This window comes from Podarcis melisellensis (genome assembly GCF_964234715.1).
Source record: "Podarcis melisellensis genome assembly, chromosome: 5".
NCBI lineage: Eukaryota > Metazoa > Chordata > Lepidosauria > Squamata > Lacertidae > Podarcis > Podarcis melisellensis.
This window is the reverse complement of record NC_138537.1, coordinates 90253719-90274836: the sequence shown is the minus strand read 5'-3', so window position 1 is coordinate 90274836 and position 21118 is coordinate 90253719. Positions and strand designations below refer to the sequence as shown.

Genomic DNA, 21118 nt, shown 5'->3' with positions numbered 1-21118 from the left:
TTGTGACCCCGGGGCTTAGGGATTTTTTCAAAAAAATCTTTTTCTTCCGATGAAGTTGTTGGGGGCTGATTTCTTGTCCTGTGATAAAAAGCGTTCTGTTTCGATCGCCAAACCTCTCAGGGGAGCATTTGCAAACGTCTGGCACCATTTTTGAGTGAATTCCCAAAAGTCCCATTTTTGATGAAATTGTGACCCCGGGCCTTGGGGATTTTTTCAAACAAAATTGTTTCAGCCGGTGAAGATGTTGGAGGCTGATTTCTTGTCCTATCATAAATAGCCTTCTGTTTCGACCGCGAAACCACTCAACGGAGCATTTGCAACCGTCTGGAACCATTTTTGAGTGAATTCCCAAAAGTCAGATTTTTGATGAAATTGTGACCCCGGGGCTTAGGGATTTTTCCAAAAAAAATTTTTCAGCCGGTGAAGTTGTCGGGGGCAGATTTCTTGTCCTGTGATAAAAAGCCTTCTGTTTCGACCGCCAAACCTCTCAGGGGAGCATTTGCAACCGTCTGGCACCACCTTTGAGTGATTTCCCAAAAGTCCCATTTTAGATGAAATTGTGACCCTGGGCCTTGGGGATTTTTTCAAAAAAAACTTTTTCTGCCGGTGAAGTTGTCGAGGGCTGATTTCTTGTCCTGTGATAAAAAGCCTTCTGTTTCGACCGCCAAACCTCTCAGGGGAGCATTTGCAACCGTCTGGCATCATTTTTAAGTGAATTCCCAAAAGTCAGATTTTTAATGAAATTGTGACCCCGGGGCTTAGGGATTTTTTCAAAAAAAATATTTGCTGCCGGTGAAGTTGTCGGGGGCTGATTTCTTGTCCTGTGATAAAAAGCCTTCTGTTTCGACCGCCAAACCTCTCAGGGGAGCATTTGCAACCGTCTGGCACCATTTTTGAGTGAATTCCCAAAAGTCCCATTTTTTATGAAATTGTGACCCCGGGGCTTAGGGATTTTTTCAAAAAAAGAATTTTCTTCCGGTGAAGTTGTTGGGGGCTGATTTCTTGTCCTGTGATAAAAAGCCTTCTGTTTCGACCGCCAAACCTCTCAGGGGAGCATTTGCAACCGTCTGGCTCGAATTTTAAGTGAATTCCCAAAAGTCATATTTTTGATGAAATTGTGACCCCGGAGCTTAGGGATTTTTTGGAAAAAAAAAAATTCAGCCGGTTAAGTTGTCGGGGGCAGATTTCTTGTCCTGTGATAAAAAGCCTTCTGTTTCGACCGCCAAACCTCTCAGGGGAGCATTTGCAACCGTCTGGCACCACTTTTGAGTGAATTCCCAAAAGTCCCATTTTAGATGAAATTGTGACCCCGGGCCGTGCGGATTTTTTCAAAAAAATCTTTTTCTGCCGGTGAAGTTGTTGGGGGCTGATTTCTTGTCCTGTGATAAAAAGCGTTCTGTTTTGACCGCCAAACCTCTCAGGGGAGCATTTGCAACCGTCTGGCACCACTTTTGAGTGAATTCCCAAAAGTCCCATTTTTTATGAAATTGTGACCCCGGGGCTTAGGGATTTTTTCAAAAAAATCTTTTTCTTCCGGTGAAGTTGTTGGGGGCTGATTTAGTGTCCTGTGATAAAAAGCGTTCTGTTTCGATCGCCAAACCTCTCAGGGGAGCATTTGCAAACGTCTGGCACCATTTTTGAGTGAATTCCCAAAAGTCCCATTTTTGATGAAATTGTGACCCCGGGCCTTGGGGATTTTTTCAAAAAAAATTGTTTCAGCCGGTGAAGTTGTTGAAGTCTGATTTCTTGTCCTATCATAAATAGCCTTCTGTTTCGACCGCCAAACCTCTCAACGGAGCATTTGCAACCGTCTGGCACCATTTTTGAGTGAATTCCCAAAAGTCAGATTTTTGATGAAATTGTGACCCCGTGGCTTAGGGATTTTTCCCAAAAAAAATATTTGCTGCCGGTGAAGTTGTCGGGGGCAGATTTCTTGTCCTGTGATAAAAAGCCTTCTGTTTCGACCGCCAAACCTCTCAACGGAGCATTTGCAACCGTCTGGCACCACCTTTGAGTGATTTCCCAAAAGTCCCATTTTAGATGAAATTGTGACCCTGGGCCTTGGGGATTTTTAAAAAAAAAACTTTTTCTGCCGGTGAAGTTGTCGAGGGCTGATTTCTTGTCCTGTGATAAAAAGCCTTCTGTTTCGACCGCCAAACCTCTCAGGGGAGCATTTGCAACCGTCTGGCATCATTTTTAAGTGAATTCCCAAAAGTCAGATTTTTAATGAAATTGTGACCCCGGGGCTTAGGGATTTTTTCAAAAAAAGAATTTTCTGCCGGTGAAGTTGTCGAGCGCTGATTTCTTGTCCTGTGAGAAAAAGCCTTCTGTTTCGACCGCCAAACCTCTCAGGGGAGCATTTGCAACCGTCTGGCTCGAATTTTAAGTGAATTCCCAAAAGTCATATTTTTGATGAAATTGTGACCCCGGAGCTTAGGGATTTTTTGGAAAAAAAAAAATTCAGCCGGTTAAGTTGTCGGGGGCAGATTTCTTGTCCTGTGATAAAAAGCCTTCTGTTTCGACCGCCAAACCTCTCAGGGGAGCATTTGCAACCGTCTGGCACCACTTTTGAGTGAATTCCCAAAAGTCCCATTTTTGATGAAATTGTGACCCCGGGCCGTGCGGATTTTTTCAAAAAAATCTTTTTCTTCCGGTGAAGTTGTTGGGGGCTGATTTCTTGTCCTGTGATAAAAAGCGATCTGTTTTGACCGCCAAACCTCTCAGGGGAGCATTTGCAACCGTCTGGCACCATTTTTGAGTGAATTCCCAAAAGTCCCATTTTTTATGAAATTGTGACCCCGGGGCTTAGGGATTTTTCCCAAAAAAAATATTTGCTGCCGGTGAAGTTGTCGGGGGCAGATTTCTTGTCCTGTGATAAAAAGCCTTCTGTTTCGACCGCCAAACCTCTCAACGGAGCATTTGCAACCGTCTGGCACCACCTTTGAGTGATTTCCCAAAAGTCCCATTTTAGATGAAATTGTGACCCTGGGCCTTGGGGATTTTTTCAAAAAAAACTTTTTCTGCCGGTGAAGTTGTCGAGGGCTGATTTCTTGTCCTGTGATAAAAAGCCTTCTGTTTCGACCGCCAAACCTCTCAGGGGAGCATTTCCAACAGTCTGGCACCATTTTTGAGTGAATTCCCAAAAGTCCCATTTTTTATGAAATTGTGACCCCGGGGCTTAGGGATTTTTTCAAAAAAATCTTTTTCTTCCGATGAAGTTGTTGGGGGCTGATTTCTTGTCCTGTGATAAAAAGCGTTCTGTTTCGATCGCCAAACCTCTCAGGGGAGCATTTGCAAACGTCTGGCACCATTTTTGAGTGAATTCCCAAAAGTCCCATTTTTGATGAAATTGTGACCCCGGGCCTTGGGGATTTTTTCAAACAAAATTGTTTCAGCCGGTGAAGATGTTGGAGGCTGATTTCTTGTCCTATCATAAATAGCCTTCTGTTTCGACCGCGAAACCACTCAACGGAGCATTTGCAACCGTCTGGAACCATTTTTGAGTGAATTCCCAAAAGTCAGATTTTTGATGAAATTGTGACCCCGGGGCTTAGGGATTTTTCCAAAAAAAATTTTTCAGCCGGTGAAGTTGTCGGGGGCAGATTTCTTGTCCTGTGATAAAAAGCCTTCTGTTTCGACCGCCAAACCTCTCAGGGGAGCATTTGCAACCGTCTGGCACCACCTTTGAGTGATTTCCCAAAAGTCCCATTTTAGATGAAATTGTGACCCTGGGCCTTGGGGATTTTTTCAAAAAAAACTTTTTCTGCCGGTGAAGTTGTCGAGGGCTGATTTCTTGTCCTGTGATAAAAAGCCTTCTGTTTCGACCGCCAAACCTCTCAGGGGAGCATTTGCAACCGTCTGGCATCATTTTTAAGTGAATTCCCAAAAGTCAGATTTTTAATGAAATTGTGACCCCGGGGCTTAGGGATTTTTTCAAAAAAAATATTTGCTGCCGGTGAAGTTGTCGGGGGCTGATTTCTTGTCCTGTGATAAAAAGCCTTCTGTTTCGACCGCCAAACCTCTCAGGGGAGCATTTGCAACCGTCTGGCACCATTTTTGAGTGAATTCCCAAAAGTCCCATTTTTTATGAAATTGTGACCCCGGGGCTTAGGGATTTTTTCAAAAAAAGAATTTTCTTCCGGTGAAGTTGTTGGGGGCTGATTTCTTGTCCTGTGATAAAAAGCCTTCTGTTTCGACCGCCAAACCTCTCAGGGGAGCATTTGCAACCGTCTGGCTCGAATTTTAAGTGAATTCCCAAAAGTCATATTTTTGATGAAATTGTGACCCCGGAGCTTAGGGATTTTTTGGAAAAAAAAAAATTCAGCCGGTTAAGTTGTCGGGGGCAGATTTCTTGTCCTGTGATAAAAAGCCTTCTGTTTCGACCGCCAAACCTCTCAGGGGAGCATTTGCAACCGTCTGGCACCACTTTTGAGTGAATTCCCAAAAGTCCCATTTTTGATGAAATTGTGACCCCGGGCCGTGCGGATTTTTTCAAAAAAATCTTTTTCTTCCGGTGAAGTTGTTGGGGGCTGATTTCTTGTCCTGTGATAAAAAGCGTTCTGTTTTGACCGCCAAACCTCTCAGGGGAGCATTTGCAACCGTCTGGCACCACTTTTGAGTGAATTCCCAAAAGTCCCATTTTTTATGAAATTGTGACCCCGGGGCTTAGGGATTTTTTCAAAAAAATCTTTTTCTTCCGGTGAAGTTGTTGGGGGCTGATTTAGTGTCCTGTGATAAAAAGCGTTCTGTTTCGATCGCCAAACCTCTCAGGGGAGCATTTGCAAACGTCTGGCACCATTTTTGAGTGAATTCCCAAAAGTCCCATTTTTGATGAAATTGTGACCCCGGGCCTTGGGGATTTTTTCAAAAAAAATTGTTTCAGCCGGTGAAGTTGTTGAAGTCTGATTTCTTGTCCTATCATAAATAGCCTTCTGTTTCGACCGCCAAACCTCTCAACGGAGCATTTGCAACCGTCTGGCACCATTTTTGAGTGAATTCCCAAAAGTCAGATTTTTGATGAAATTGTGACCCCGTGGCTTAGGGATTTTTCCCAAAAAAAATATTTGCTGCCGGTGAAGTTGTCGGGGGCAGATTTCTTGTCCTGTGATAAAAAGCCTTCTGTTTCGACCGCCAAACCTCTCAGGGGAGCATTTGCAACCGTCTGGCATCATTTTTAAGTGAATTCCCAAAAGTCAGATTTTTAATGAAATTGTGACCCCGGGGCTTAGGGATTTTTTCAAAAAAAATATTTGCTGCCGGTGAAGTTGTCGGGGGCTGATTTCTTGTCCTGTGATAAAAAGCCTTCTGTTTCGACCGCCAAACCTCTCAGGGGAGCATTTGCAACCGTCTGGCACCATTTTTGAGTGAATTCCCAAAAGTCCCATTTTTTATGAAATTGTGACCCCAGGGCTTAGGGATTTTTTCAAAAAAAGAATTTTCTGCCGGTGAAGTTGTCGAGCGCTGATTTCTTGTCCTGTGAGAAAAAGCCTTCTGTTTCGACCGCCAAACCTCTCAGGGGAGCATTTGCAACCGTCTGGCTCGAATTTTAAGTGATATCCCAAAAGTCATATTTTTGATGAAATTGTGACCCCGGAGCTTAGGGATTTTTTGGAAAAAAAAAATTCAGCCGGTTAAGTTGTCGGGGGCAGATTTCTTGTCCTGTGATAAAAAGCCTTCTGTTTCGACCGCCAAACCTCTCAGGGGAGCATTTGCAACCGTCTGGCACCACTTTTGAGTGAATTCCCAAAAGTACCATTTTTGATGAAATTGTGACCCCGGGCCGTGCGGATTTTTTCAAAAAAATCTTTTTCTTCCGGTGAAGTTGTTGGGGGCTGATTTCTTGTCCTGTGATAAAAAGCGATCTGTTTTGACCGCCAAACCTCTCAGGGGAGCATTTGCAACCGTCTGGCACCACTTTTGAGTGAATTCCCAAAAGTCCCATTTTTTATGAAATTGTGACCCCGGGGCTTAGGGATTTTTTCAAAAAAATCTTTTTCTTCCGGTGAAGTTGTTGGGGGCTGATTTAGTGTCCTGTGATAAAAAGCGTTCTGTTTCGATCGCCAAACCTCTCAGGGGAGCATTTGCAAACGTCTGGCACCATTTTTGAGTGAATTCCCAAAAGTCCCATTTTTGATGAAATTGTGACCCCGGGCCTTGGGGATTTTTTCAAAAAAAATTGTTTCAGCCGGTGAAGTTGTTGAAGGCTGATTTCTTGTCCTATCATAAATAGCCTTCTGTTTCGACCGCCAAACCTCTCAACGGAGCATTTGCAACCGTCTGGCACCATTTTTGAGTGAATTCCCAAAAGTCAGATTTTTGATGAAATTGTGACCCCGTGGCTTAGGGATTTTTCCCCCAAAAAATATTTGCTGCCGGTGAAGTTGTCGGGGGCAGATTTCTTGTCCTGTGATAAAAAGCCTTCTGTTTCGACCGCCAAACCTCTCAACGGAGCATTTGCAACCGTCTGGCACCACCTTTGAGTGATTTCCCAAAAGTCCCATTTTAGATGAAATTGTGACCCTGGGCCTTGGGGATTTTTTCAAAAAAAACTTTTTCTGCCGGTGAAGTTGTCGAGGGCTGATTTCTTGTCCTGTGATAAAAAGCCTTCTGTTTTGACCGCCAAACCTCTCAGGGGAGCATTTCCAACAGTCTGGCACCATTTTTGAGTGAATTCCCAAAAGTCCCATTTTTTATGAAATTGTGACCCCGGGGCTTAGGGATTTTTTCAAAAAAATCTTTTTCTTCCGATGAAGTTGTTGGGGGCTGATTTCTTGTCCTGTGATAAAAAGCCTTCTGTTTCGACTGCCAATCCTCTCAGGGGAGCATTTGCCAACGTCTGGCACCATTTTTGAGTGAATTCCCAAAAGTCCAATTTTTGATGAAATTGTGACCCCGGGGCTTAGGGATTTTTTCAAAAAAAGAATTTTCTGCCGGTGAAGTTGTCGAGGTCTGATTTCCTGTCCTGTGATAAAAAGCCTTATGTTTCGACCGCCAAACCTCTCAGGGGAGCATTTGCAACCATCTGGCACAAATTTTAAGTGAATCGCCAAAAGTCAGATTTTTGATGAAATTGTGACTCCGGGGCTTAGGGATTTTTTGAAAAAAAAAAATTCAGCCGGTGAAGTTGTCGGGGGCAGATTTCTTGTCCTGTGATAAAAAGCCTTCTGTTTCGACCGCCAAACGTCTCAGGGGAGCATTTACAACCGTCTGGCATCATTTTTAAGTGAATTCCCAAAAGTCAGATTTTTAATGAAATTGTGACCCCGGGCCGTGCGGATTTTTTCAAAAAAATCTTTTTCTTCCGGTGAAGTTGTTGGGGGCTGATTTCTTGTCCTGTGATAAAAAGCGTTCTGTTTCGACCGCCAAACCTCTCAGGGGAGCATTTGCAACCGTCTGGCACCACTTTTGAGTGAATTCCCAAAAGTCCCATTTTTGATGAAATTGTGACCCCGGGGCTTAGGGATTTTTTCAAAAAAATCTTTTTCTTCCGGTGAAGTTGTTGGGGGCTGATTTCTTGTCCTGTGATAAAAAGCCTTCTGTTTCGACCGCCAAACCTCTCAGGGGAGCATTTGCAAACGTCTGGCACCATTTTTGAGTGAATTCCCAAAAGTCCCATTTTTTATGAAATTGTGACCCCGGGCCGTGCGGATTTTTTCAAAAAAATCTTTTTCTTCCGGTGAAGTTGTTGGGGGCTGATTTCTTGTCCTGTGATAAAAAGCGTTCTGTTTCGACCGCCAAACCTCTCAGGGGAGCATTTGCAACCGTCTGGCACCACTTTTGAGTGAATTCCCAAAAGTCCCATTTTTGATGAAATTGTGACCCCGGGGCTTAGGGATTTTTTCAAAAAAATCTTTTTCTTCCGGTGAAGTTGTTGGGGGCTGATTTCTTGTCCTGTGATAAAAAGCCTTCTGTTTCGACCGCCAAACCTCTCAGGGGAGCATTTGCAAACGTCTGGCACCATTTTTGAGTGAATTCCCAAAAGTCCCATTTTTGATGAAATTGTGACCCCGGGCCTTGGGGATTTTTTCAAACAAAATTGTTTCAGCCGGTGAAGATGTTGGAGGATGATTTCTTGTCCTATCATAAATAGCCTTCTGTTTCGACCGCGAAACCACTCAACGGAGCATTTGCAACCGTCTGGAACCATTTTTGAGTGAATTCCCAAAAGTCAGATTTTTGATGAAATTGTGACCCCGGGGCTTAGGGATTTTTCCAAAAAATTTTTTTCAGCCAGTGAAGTTGTCGGGGCCAGATTTCTTGTCCTGTGATAAATAGCCTTCTGTTTCGACCGCCAAACCTCTCAGGGGAGCATTTGCAACCGTCTGGCACCACCTTTGAGTGATTTCCCAAAAGTCCCATTTTAGATGAAATTGTGACCCTGGGCCTTGGGGATTTTTTAAAAAAAAACTTTTTCTGCCGGTGAAGTTGTCGAGGGCTGATTTCTTGTCCTGTGATAAAAAGCCTTCTGTTTCGACCGCCAAACCTCTCAGGGGAGCATTTCCAACAGTCTGGCACCATTTTTGAGTGAATTCCCAAAAGTCCCATTTTTTATGAAATTGTGACCCCGGGGCTTAGGGATTTTTTCAAAAAAATCTTTTTCTTCCGATGAAGTTGTTGGGGGCTGATTTCTTGTCCTGTGATAAAAAGCCTTCTGTTTCGACTGCCAATCCTCTCAGGGGAGCATTTGCCAACGTCTGGCACCATTTTTGAGTGAATTCCCAAAAGTCCAATTTTTGATGAAATTGTGACCCCGGGGCTTAGGGATTTTTTCAAAAAAAGAATTTTCTGCCGGTGAAGTTGTCGAGGTCTGATTTCCTGTCCTGTGATAAAAAGCCTTCTGTTTCGACCGCCAAACCTCTCAGGGGAGCATTTGCAACCATCTGGCACAAATTTTAAGTGAATCGCCAAAAGTCAGATTTTTGATGAAATTGTGACTCCGGGGCTTAGGGATTTTTTGGAAAAAAAAATTCTGCCGGTGAAGTTGTCGGGGGCAGATTTCTTGTCCTGTGATAAAAAGCCTTCTGTTTTGACCGCCAAACCTCTCAGGGGAGCATTTGCAACCATCTGGCACCACTTTTGAGTGAATTCCCAAAAGTCCCATTTTTGATGAAATTGTGAGCCCGGGCCTTGGGGATTTTTTCAAAAAAATCTTTTTCTGCCGGTGAAGTTGTCGAGGGCTGATTTCTTGTCCTCTGATAGAAAGCCTTCTGTTTCGACCGCCAAATGTCTCAGGGGAGCATTTGCAACCGTCTGGCATCATTTTTAAGTGAATTCCAAAAAGTCAGATTTTTAATGAAATTGTGACCCCGGGGCTTAGGGATTTTTTCAAAAAAATCTTTTTCTGCCGGTGAAGTTGTCGAGGGCTGATTTCTTGTCCTGTGATAAAAAGCCTTCTGTTTCGACCGCCAAACCTCTCAGGGGAGCATTTGCAACCGTCTGGCACCATTTTTGAGTGAATTCCCAAAAGTCCCATTTTTTATGAAATTTTGACCCCGGGGCTTAGGGATTTTTTCAAAAAAAGAATTTTCTGCCGGTGAAGTTGTCGAGCGCTGATTTCTTGTCCTGTGATAAAAAGCCTTCTGTTTCGACCGCCAAACCTCTCAGGGGAGCATTTGCAACCGTCTGGCACCACTTTTGAGTGAATTCCCAAAATTCCCATTTTAGATGAAATTGTGACCCCGGGCCGTGCGGATTTTTTTAAAAAAAACTTTTTCTGCCGGTGAAGTTGTCGAGGGCTGAATTCTTGTCCTGTTATAAAAAGCCTTCTGTTTTGACCGCAAAACCTCTCAGGGGAGCATTTGCAACAGTCTGGCACCATTTTTGAGTGAATTCCCAAAAGTCCCATTTTTGATGAAATTGTGACCCCGGGGCTTAGGGATTTTTTCAAAAAAATCTTTTTCTTCCGGTGAAGTTGTTGGGGGCTGATTTCTTGTCCTGTGATAAAAAGCCTTCTGTTTCGACCGCCAAACCTCTCAGGGGAGCATTTGCAACCGTCTGGCACCACTTTTGAGTGCATTCCCAAAAGTCCCATTTTTTATGAAATTGTGACCCCGGGGCTTAGGGATTTTTTCAAAAAAAATTGTTTCAGCCGGTGAAGTTGTTGGGGGCTGATTTCTTGTCCTGTGATATAAAGCCTTCTGTTTCAACCGCCAAACCTCTCAGGGGAGCATTTGCAACCGTCTGACACCATTTTTGAGTGGATTCCCAAAAGTCAGATTTTTGATGAAATTGTGACCCCGGGCCTTGGGGATTTTTTCAAAAAAATCTTTTTCTGCCGGTGAAGTTGTTGAGGGCTGATTTCTTGTCCTGTCATAAAAAGCCTTCTGTTTCGACTGCCAAACCTCTCAGGGGAGAAATTGCAACCGTCCGACACCATTTTTGAGTGAATTCCGAAAAGTCAGATATTTGATGAAATTGTGATTTTTTGAAGAAGAAAAAAATTCAGCCAGTGAAGTTGTTGGGGGCTGATTTCTTGTCCTGTGATAAAAACCCTTCTGTTTCGACCGCCAAACCTCTCAGGGGAGCATTTGCAACCACCTGGCACCATTTTTGAGTGGAATGCCAAAAGTCAGATTTTTGATGAAATTGTGACCTCGGGGCTTAGGGATTTTTTTCAAAAAAAAAATGTTTCAGCCGGTGAAGTTGTTGGGGGCTGATTTCTTGTCCTGTCATAAAAAGCCTTCTGTTTCGACCGCCAAACCTCTCAACGGAGCATTTGCAACCGTCTGACATCATTTTGGAGTGAATTCCCAAAAGTCCCATTTTTGATGAAATTGTGACCCCGGAGCTTAGGGATTTTTTCAAAAAAATCTTTTTCTGCCGGTGAAGTTGTCGGGGTCTGATTTCTTGTCCTGTGATAAAAAGCCTTCTGTTTCTACCGCCAAACCTCTCAGGGGAGCATTTGCAACCGCCTGGCACCATTTTTGAGTGGAATGCCAAAAGTCAGATTTTTGATGAAATTGTGACCCCGGGGCTTAGGGATTTTTTCAAAAAAAAAATGTTTCAGCCGGTGAAGTTGTTGGGGGCTGATTTCTTGTCCTGTCATAAAAAGCCTTCTGTTTCGACCGCCAAACCTCTCAGGGGAGCAATTACAACCGTCCGACACCATTTTTGAGTGAATTCCCAAAAGTCAGATATTTGATGAAATTGTGATTTTTTGAAGAAAAAAAAAATTCAGCCGGTGAAGTTGTCGGGGGCTGATTTCTTGTCCTGTGATAAAAAGCCTTCTGTTTCGACCGCCAAACCTCTCAGGTGAACATTTGCAACCGTCTGGCACCACTTTTGAGTGAATTCCCAAAAGTCCCATTTTTGATGAAATTGTGACCCCGGGCCTTGGGGATTTTTTCAAAAAAATCTTTTTCTGCCGGTGAAGTTGTCGATGGCTGATTTCTTTTCCTGAGATAAAAAGCCTTCTGTTTCAACTGCCAAACCTCTCAGGGGAGCATTTGCAACCGTTTGACACCATTTTTGAGTGAATGGCCGAAAGTCAAATTTTTGATGAAATTTTGACTCCAGGGCTTAGGGATTTTTTTTAAAAAAAAAATTCTTCAGTTTAAGTTATCGAGGGCTCATTTCTTTTTCTGTGATAAAAAGCCTTCTGTTTTGACCGCCAAACCTCTCAGGGGAGCATTTGCAACCGTCTGACACCATTTTTGAGTGGATTCCCAAAAGTCAGATTTTTGATGAAATTGTGACCCCGGGCCTTGGGGATTTTTTCAAAAAAATCTTTTTCTGCCGGTGAAGTTGTTGAGGGCTGATTTCTTGTCCTGTCATAAAAAGCCTTCTGTTTCGACTGCCAAACCTCTCAGGGGAGCAATTGCAACCGTCCGACACCATTTTTGAGTGAATTCCCAAAAGTCAGATATTTGATGAAATTGTGATTTTTTGAAGAAAAAAAAAATTCAGCCGGTGAAGTTGTCGGGGGCTGATTTCTTGTCCTGTGATAAAAAGCCTTCTGTTTCGACCGCCAAACCTCTCAGGGGAGCATTTGCAACCGTCTGGCACCACTTTTGAGTGAATTCCCAAAAGTCCCATTTTTGATGAAATTGTGACCCCGGGCCTTGGGGATTTTTTCAAAAAAATCTTTTTCTGCCGGTGAAGTTGTCGATTGCTGATTTCTTTTCCTGAGATAAAAAGCCTTCTGTTTCGACTGCCAAACCTCTCAGGGGAGCATTTGCAACCGTTTGACACCATTTTTGAGTGAATGGCCGAAAGTCAAATTTTTGATAAAATTTTGACTCCAGGGCTTAGGGATTTTTTTTTTAAAAAAAAAATTCTTCAGTTTAAGTTATCGAGGGCTCATTTCTTTTTCTGTGATAAAAAGCCTTCTGTTTCGACCGCCAAACCTCTCAGGGGAGCATTTGCAACCGTTTGCACCATTTTTGAGTGAATGGCCGAAAGTCAGATTTTTGATGAAATTGTGAACCCGGGGCTTAGGGATTTTTTCAAAAAAATCTTTTTCTGCCGGTTAAGTTGTCGGGGGCTGATTTCTTTTCCTGAGATAAAAATCCTTCTGTTTCGACCGCCAAACCTCTCAGGGGAGCATTTGCAACCGTTTGGCACCATTTTTGAGTGAATGACCGATAGTCAGATTTTTGATGAAATTGTGACCCCGGGGCTTAGGGATTTTTTTTAAAAAAAAATTCTGCAGGTTAAGTTGTCGAGGGCTCATTTCTTTTCCTGTGATAAAAAGCCTTCTGTTTCGACCGCCAAACCTCTCAGGGGAGCATTTGCAACCGTTTGCACCATTTTTGAGTGAATGGCCCAAAGTCGGATTTTTGAACAAATTGTGACCTTGGGGCTTAGCGATTTTTTCAAAAGAATCTTTTTCTGCCGGTTAAGTTGTTGAGGGTTAATTTCTTTTCCTGTGATAAAAACCCTTCTGTTTCGACGGCCAAAATTCTCAGTGGAGCATTTGCTACTGTTTTGCACCATTTTTGAGTGAATAGCCGAAAGTCAGATTTTTGATCAAATTGTGACTCCGGGGCTTAGGGATTTTTTTCAAAAAAAATCTTTTTCTGCCGTTTAAGTTGTCGAGGGCTGATTTCTTTTCCTGAGATAAAAACCCTTCTGTTTCGACCGCCAAACCTCTCAGGGTACCATTTGCAAACGTTTGGCACCATTTTTGAGTGAATGACCGAAAGTCAGATTTTTGATCAAATTGTGACCCTGGGGCTTATGGGTTTTTTCAAAAAAATCTTTTTCAGCCGGTTAAGTTGTCAAGGGCTGATTTCTTTTCCTGAAATAAAAAGCCTTCAGTTTCGAACGCCAAACCTCTCAGGGCAGCATTTGCAACCGTTTGGCAACATTTTTGATTGAATGTCCGAAAGTCAGATTTTTGATGAAATTGTGACCCCAGAGCTTTGGTATTTTTTTCAAAAAAAAATAATTCTGCCGGTTAAGTTGTCGAGGGCTGATTTCTTTTCCTGTGATAAAAAGTCTTCTGTTTCGACCGCCAAACCTCTCAGGGGAGCATTTGCAACCATTTGGCCCCATTTTTGAGAGAATGGCCGAAAGTTAGATTTTTGATGAAATTGTGACCCCGGGGCTTAGGGATTTTTTTAAAAAAAATCTTTTTCTGCCGGTTAAGTTGTCGAGGGCTGATTTCTTTTCCTGAGATTAAAAACCCTCTGTTTCGATAACCAAACCTCTCAGGGGAGCATTTGCAACCGTTTGGCACCTTTTTTGAGTGAATGACCGAAAGTCAGATTTTTTTTTATTTTTTTTAAATAATTTTTATTAAGGTTTTCCAAATTAAAACAAATAAAATCCAATTCATAAACTTTTTCCAATATCCAGGACTTCCCCTCCCCACCCCCTCTTGTGTTCCAAATCTTCCAAAAAAGCAATAATATTCAACAAATTCTTATTCCCAAAATACACTCATCATCAATAACTCAATTTATCCAAATTTCCATCCCCTAAGGTCGACCTATTCCCTTCCACAAGTTCCCCCCTTTCAAATATAGTACAGATGGAAATAGAATAAAAACAAACAATAATTTTACAACCTTTGGATTCCAAATTTCCCTCCCCTCTTTCCCTGTTGCGTTCCTCCTATCCCTCCACTTCTAATGTCTTCCTGATGAACCCACATTTCACTAAACCCACATCCCTCTGGTTCTTTACCGGTCTTTTTTTTTTTTTTAAATTACAGATGTCCAATCGTAGAAGGAGTCTATCAAAGGGGGCCCATTTCTTCTATCCAGATTTTTATATCCAGGAGTATAAACTCCAATTTTATATCCATAAGCTTGTCAAATCTGGATATCCCAAATGTTCCCACTCCAGTTCTGTCCAGTTCTTGTTGTTTCCTTGTTCTTGTCAATCACTCTCCTCCTTTTTACTTCCCTGTTCCCTCACAGAAATGTTCTTTTTCCAAAGGCTTCTAGTGTCTCTACAGAGGCTTGTTATTCAGGAGCAAAACATTACATCATGTTCCTTTCATTTTTCAACAGATTAATCCATTGTTTCCAGTAAAGTGTAGGCCTCTGTAGACAAAATAATGTTCCATTTCTGCAGTTTCCCAGGAGATTAAAAGTTCTATCCAACTGTTCAAGTTTCCCGTCGAAAACACATGCAATGTCCCTCAGCTCCTCTAGGTGGATTACAATAACAAAGTTCCCTTCCAGATCACATCCGCCAGTCCAAATAACTTGTAAATCCTTATTTGAAACAATTTATCTCCAATTTATAACAAATGTAACCGGCAAAGTCCTCGTAACAAAGTCTCAATTTCATTCTTCCGTTTTGACAGCTCTTTGACAGCTGTCAAAACCTCCGTTATTCTTCTCCAGGCATTTTCACGAATCGCTCCAGGGATTCCGGGGGGGTTGCTTTTTAATACGAATTCCACTTTTCTCCTCCAGCTCAATCTTATAAATTTCCCTCGCGAAGTTGCTAGTTCGGCAAGATAAGGTTCCTCTCGATCTTAGTTATCCAGTCCTTTGTTTTGGCTCTTCTACAATTTGGGGGGGGGCTGACTTCCTTTTTTCCACCTCCCCCGTTCGCTCCAAATTCTAAAAATTTATCCCTCTTTTTAGTCCATATTCCAATTACTCACGGGTTCTTCTTTTAGGTCCAAATTTTCAATAGAAGAAGTCAGCGCTCTCCGCCGGATGGCATGCGGCTGCGCTCGGCAGGGATAGCAGAGGACTCAAAGCACCACGCTCCTCCCCGGCACCCGATCCGTAGCCTTTAAAAAGGCTCCTTCACGAATCGAGAGGGCGCTGACGGTGCCAGCCGAGTCTCCATGTCCACGGCCTCCGTGGCCGTGGTTTTTAAGGGTCCCCGCATCGCCGGTGCGGTAGGACCCAGCCCCTGCCGAGCAGGCTCCCTCCGAAGCTCGGAGGGAGCCCGCCATTCGGCGATGGCGCCGACCCGGAAGTCCGTAATAATCGAAAGTCAGATTTTTGATCAAATTGTGACACTGGGGATTAGGGATTTTTTCAAAAAATCTTTTTCTGCCGCTTAAGTTGTCGAGGGCTGATTTCTTTTCCAGAGATAAAAATCCTTCTGTTTCAAACGCCAAACCTCTCAGGGGATTATTTGCAAACATTTGGCAACATTTTTGATTGTCCGAAAGTCAGATTTTTCATGAAATTGTGATTCCGGGGCGTAGGGATTTTTTTCAAAAGAATCTTTTTCTGCCGGTTAAGTTGTTGAGGGTTAATTTCTTTTCCTGAGATATCTGTTTCGACCGCCAAAACTCTCAGGGCAGCATTTGCAACCCTTTGGCACCATTTTTCAGTGAATTCCCAAAAGTCCCATTTTTTATGAAATTGTGACCCCGGGGCTTATGGATTTTTTCAAAAAATAAAAATTCTGCAGGTTAAGTTGTCGAGGGCTGATTTCTTGTCCTGAGATAAAAAGCCTTCTGTTTCTACCGCCAAGCCTCTCAGGGGAGCATGTGCAACCGTCTGACACCATTTTTGAGTGGAATGCCAAAAGCCAGATATTTGAACAAAATGTGACCGCGGGGCTTAGGGATTTTTTCAAAAGAATCTTTTTCTGCCGGTTAAGTTGTCGAGGGTTAATTTCTTTTCCTGTGATAAAAACCCTTCTGTTTCGACCGCCAAACCTCTCAGGGGAGCATTTGCAACCGTTAGGCACCATTTTTGAGTGAATTGCCGAAAGTCAGATTTTTTATGAAATTGTCACCCCGGGGCTTATGGATTTTTTCAAAAAAAAAAAATTCTGCAGGTAAATTTGCCGAGGGCAGATTTATTTTCCTGTGATAAAAAACCTTCTGTTGCGACCGCCAAACCTCTCAGGGGAGCGTTTGCAACCGTTTGGCAACATTTTTGAGTGAATGGCCAAAAGTCAGATTTTTGATGAAATTGTGACCCTGTGGCTTTGGGATTTTTCCAAAAAAATCTTTTTCTGCAGTTTAAGTTGTCGAGGGCTGATTTCTTTTGCTGTGATAAGAAGCCTTCTGTTTCGACCGCCAAACCTCTCAGGGGAGCATTTGCAACCGTTTGGCACCGGTTTTGAGTGAATGGCCGAAAGTCAGATTTTTTTAGCTAATTGTGACCCTGGGGCTTAAGGATTTTTTCCAAAAAAAAATTCTGCAAGTTTAATTTTCGAGGGCTGATTTCTTTTCCTGTGATAAAAAGCCTTCTGTTTCGACCGCTAAACCTCTCAGGGGAGCATTTTCATCCGTTTGGCACCACTTCTGAGTGGTAGTAAAATAGCTTTAAAGTAGTAGTAAAGTAGTAGTAAAATTGTAGTAAAGTAATAGTAAAATGATAGTAAAACAGTAGTGGAGTAGTAGTAAAGCAGTAGCAAAATGGCAGTAAAGTAGTAGTAAAAGGGTAGTCAAGTAGTAGTAAAATGGAAGTAAAGTAGTAGTAAAGCGGCAGTATAGCAGTAGTAAAGTAGTAGTAAAGTAGTAGAAAGAATGACCTTGGAAGTGTTCATTGTACAAAAAGGCGCCATGTTGGTAGCCTCAATCACAGAGGTTTTTCCACTTGTTTCCATATAAAGTAGTGGGGCGGGGGGAATGGCTTCTCAGTGTTTGTATGTTGATCCCTGTTTACACTATTATGTTAAAAAGTAGACCAGAATTTAGTGGCGTTGGATATTTTGGGTCCCAAAATGTCCCCGCCAGCAGTGGCTGCATAAAATCCTTTAGTCAGAACTGAGCGATGGGCAACACACTGTCGTGAGTCAGGAGCTGTGTGAGGAGCCCGTAGTCAAAACTGAGGTGAGGACAAAAGCATACCCTCCAACATTTCTCCGATGAAAATAGGGGTGCCCTGTTCTGTAACAACAATTTTACTACAGTGGTACCTCAGGTTAAGTACTTAATTTGTTCCGGAGGTCCGTTCTTAAACTGAAACTGTTCTTAACCTGAAGCACCACTTTAGCTTATGGGGCCTCCTGCTGTCGCCGCGCCGCCAGATCATGATTTCTGTTCTCAGAAGCAAATTTCTTAACCTGAAGCACTATTTCTGGGTTAGCGGAGTCTGTAACCTGAAGCATCTGTAACCTGAAACATATGTAACCCGAGGTACCACTGTATTTATACCACATCCATCTGCCTGGGTTGCTCTAGCCACTCTGGGCGGCTTCTAAAACATATAAAAAGGTAATAAAACAGTAAACATTAAAAAACTTCCCTATGTTGTTGTTGTTTAGTCGTTTAGTCGTGTCCGACTCTTCGTGACCCCATGGACCAGAGCACGCCAGGCACCTCTGTCCTCCACTACCTCCCGCAGTTTGGTCAAACTCATGCTGGTAACCTCGAAAACACTATCCAACCATCTCGTCCTCTGTCGCCCCCTTCTCCTCGTGCCCTCCATCTTTCCCAGCATCAGTGTCTTCTCCAGGGAGTCTTCTCTTCTCATGAGGTGGCCAAAGTACAGGAGCCTCAGCTTCACGATCTGTCCTTCCAGTGAACACTCAGGGCTGATTATCTTAAGAATGGATGCGTTTGATCTTCTTGCAGTCCATGGGACTCTCAAGAGTCTCCTCCAGCACCGTAATTCAAAAGCATCAATTCTTCAGGATCAGCCTTCTTTATGGTCCAGCTCTCACCTAGATGCTGTCTAGGCCTGTCATTGCCCTTCTCCCAAGAAGCAGGAGTCTTTTAATTTTGTGGCTGCTGTAACCACCTGCAGTGATCATGGAGCCCAAGAAAGTAAAATCTCTCACTGCCTCCATTTCTTCCCCTTCTATTTGCCAGGAGGTGATGGGACCAGTGGCCATGATCTTCGTTTTTTTGATGTTGAGCTTCAGACCATATTTTGTGCTCTCCTCTTTCACCCTCATTAAAAGGTTCTTTAATTCCTCCTCACTTTCTGCCATCAAGGTTGTGTCATCTGCATATCTGAGGTTGTTGATATTTCTTCCGGCAATCTTAATTCCAGTTTGGGATTCATCCAGCCCAGCCTTTCGAATGATGCATTCTGCATATAAATTAAATAAGCAGGGAGACAAAATACAGCCTTGTCGTACTCCTTTTCCAATTTTGAACCAATCAGTTGTTCCATATCCAGTTCTAACTGTAACTTCTTGTCCCACATAGAGATTTCTCAGGAGACAGATGAGGTGATCAGGCACTCCCATTTCTTTAAGAACTTGCCATAGTTTGCTGTTGTCGACACAGTCAAAGGCTTTTGCATAGTCAATGAAGCAGAAGTAGATGTCTTTCTGGAACTCTCTCGCTTTCTCCATAATCCAGCGCATGTTTGCAATTTGGTCTCTGGTTCCTCTACCTCTCCTAAATCCAGCTTGCACTTCTGGGAGTTCTCGATCCACATACTGCTTGAGCCTTCCTTGTAGAATTTTAAGCATAACCTTGCTAGCGTGTGAAATGAGTGCAATTGTGCGGTAGTTGGAGCATTCTTTGGCACTGCCCTTCTTTGGGATTGGGATGTAGACTGATCTTCTCCAATCTTCTGGCCACTGCTGAGTTTTCCAAATTTGCTGGCATATTGAGTGTAGCACCTTAACAGCATCATCTTTTAAAATTTTAAATAGTTCAGCTGGAATACCATCACTTCCACTGGCCTTGTTATTTGCAGTGCTTTCTAAGGCCCATTTGACTTCACTTTCCAGGATGTCTGGCTCAAGGTCAGCAACCACACTACCTGGGGTGTACGAGACATCCATATCTTTCTGGTATAATTCCTCTGTGTATTCTTGCCACCTCTTCTTGATGTCTTCTGCTTCTGTTAGGTCCTTACCACTTTTGTCCTTTATTATGGTAATCTTTGTACGAAATGTTCCTTTCATATCTCCAATTTTCTTGAACAGATCTCTGGTTCTTCCCATTCTGTTGTTTTCCTCTATTGTTTGCATTGCTCGTTTAAGAAGGCCTTCTTGTCTCTCCTTGCTATTTTTTGGAAATCTGCATTCAATTTCCTGTATCTTTCACTATCTCCCTCGCATTTTGCTTGCCTTCTCTCCTCCGCTATTTGTAAGGCTTCGTTGGACAGCCACTTTGCTTTCTTGCATTTCCTTTTCATTAGGATGGTTTTCGTTGTTGCCTCCTGTACAATGTTACGAGCCTCCATCCATAGTTCTTCAGGCACTCTGTCCACCAAATCTAAATCCTTAAACCCGTTCCTCACTTCCACTGTGTATTCATAAGGGATTTGACTTAGATTATATCTTACCGGCCCAGTGGTTTTTCCTACTTTCTTCAGTTTAAGCTTGAATTTTGCTATAAGAAGCTGATGATCTGAGCCACAGTCAGCTCCAGGTCTTGTTTTTGCTGACTGTATAGAGCTTCTCCATCTTTGGCTGCAGAGAATATAATCAATCTGATTTCGATGCTGCCCATCTGGTGATGTCCATGTGTAGAGTCGTCTCTTGTGTTGTTGGAAAAGCGTGTTTGTGATGACCAGCTTGTTCTCTTGACAGAACTCTATTAGCCTTTGCCCTGCTTCGTTTTGATCTCCAAGGCCAAACTTGCCAGTTGTTCCTTTTATCTCTTGCCTCCCTACTTTAGCATTCCAATCCCCTATAATGAGAAGAACATCCTTCTTTGGTGTCACTTCTATAAGGTGTTGTAAGTCTTCATAGAATTGGTCAATTTCAGTTTCTTCAGCACCAGTAGTTGGTGCATAAACTTGGATTACTGTGATGTTAAAAGGTCTGCCTTGGATTTGTATCGAGATCATTCTATCATTCTATTCTATGTATAACTCCATACCATCCAACATTTCTCCCATGAACATAGGGACGTCCTAAGGAAAAGCAGGATAACATCAGAAACCAGGACAGCTTCAATAAATCTGGGACTGTCCCGGGAAAATTAGGGACAACTGGAAGGTTTGCAAAAGTGGGGAAGTTAAGATCAAGGAACAAGAGAGAAGTCATGAGTGAAGGACAAGCCAAAGGAGAGGTTGAGGGAGGAGGTTTATTGGTTTGTTCTTGTTCTTGTTTTTATTGTGTATTTTGTGTTTTTTACCTTGCATTTTTAAGTTGTAAACCAACCTTAAATCTATGGATGAAGGGCAGTATATACAATTAATAAAATTGTAACAATACTATTTGTTACTATAGTCAGGCATGCCATTGTTCACGAAGGTCTACGGTATAAATAGGGGTATAAATAGTAAAGTAGGATAAGTAATAAAGTAGCAGTAGTAAAGTGGAAGTAAAGTAGTAGCAAAGCAATAGTAAACCAGTAGTGAAGTAGCAGTTAAGTAATGGTAAAACAATAGTAAAATAGTAGTAAAGTAGTAGTAAAACAGTAGTAAAGTAGTAGTAGTAATGCAGTAGTAAAATAGTAGTAAAATGGTAGTAAGGCAGTAGTGAAACAGCAGTAAGATAGTAGTAAAGTAGTAGTAAAGCGGTAGTAAAATGGTCCAATAGTAAAGCAGTGAAATAGTTGTAAAGTAGTAGTAAAGTAGTGGCAAAGTAGTAGTAAAGTAATAGTAAAGTAGTAGTAAAATGGTAGTAAAGCAATAGTAAATTGGTAGTAAAGTTGTAGTAAAGCAATAGTAAAGTAGTAATAAAGTGGTAGTAAAGTAGTAGTAAGAATGACCTCGCAAGTGTTCGTTGTACAAAAAGGCGCCATGTTGGTAGCGTCAATCAGAGGTTTTTCCAGTTGTTTCCATATAAAGTAGTGGGGCGGGGGGAATGGCTTCTCAGTGTTTGTATGTGTATC

General features: G+C 42.6%; 1 long non-coding RNA gene across 1 annotated transcript in view; it reads left to right on the top strand.

The window, feature by feature from the left end:
• The window catches only part of LOC309370306, a 343221-nt gene that overhangs the window by 319219 nt on the left and 2884 nt on the right, over nt 1-21118 (top strand). The gene's annotated exons all lie outside the window — the stretch shown is intronic.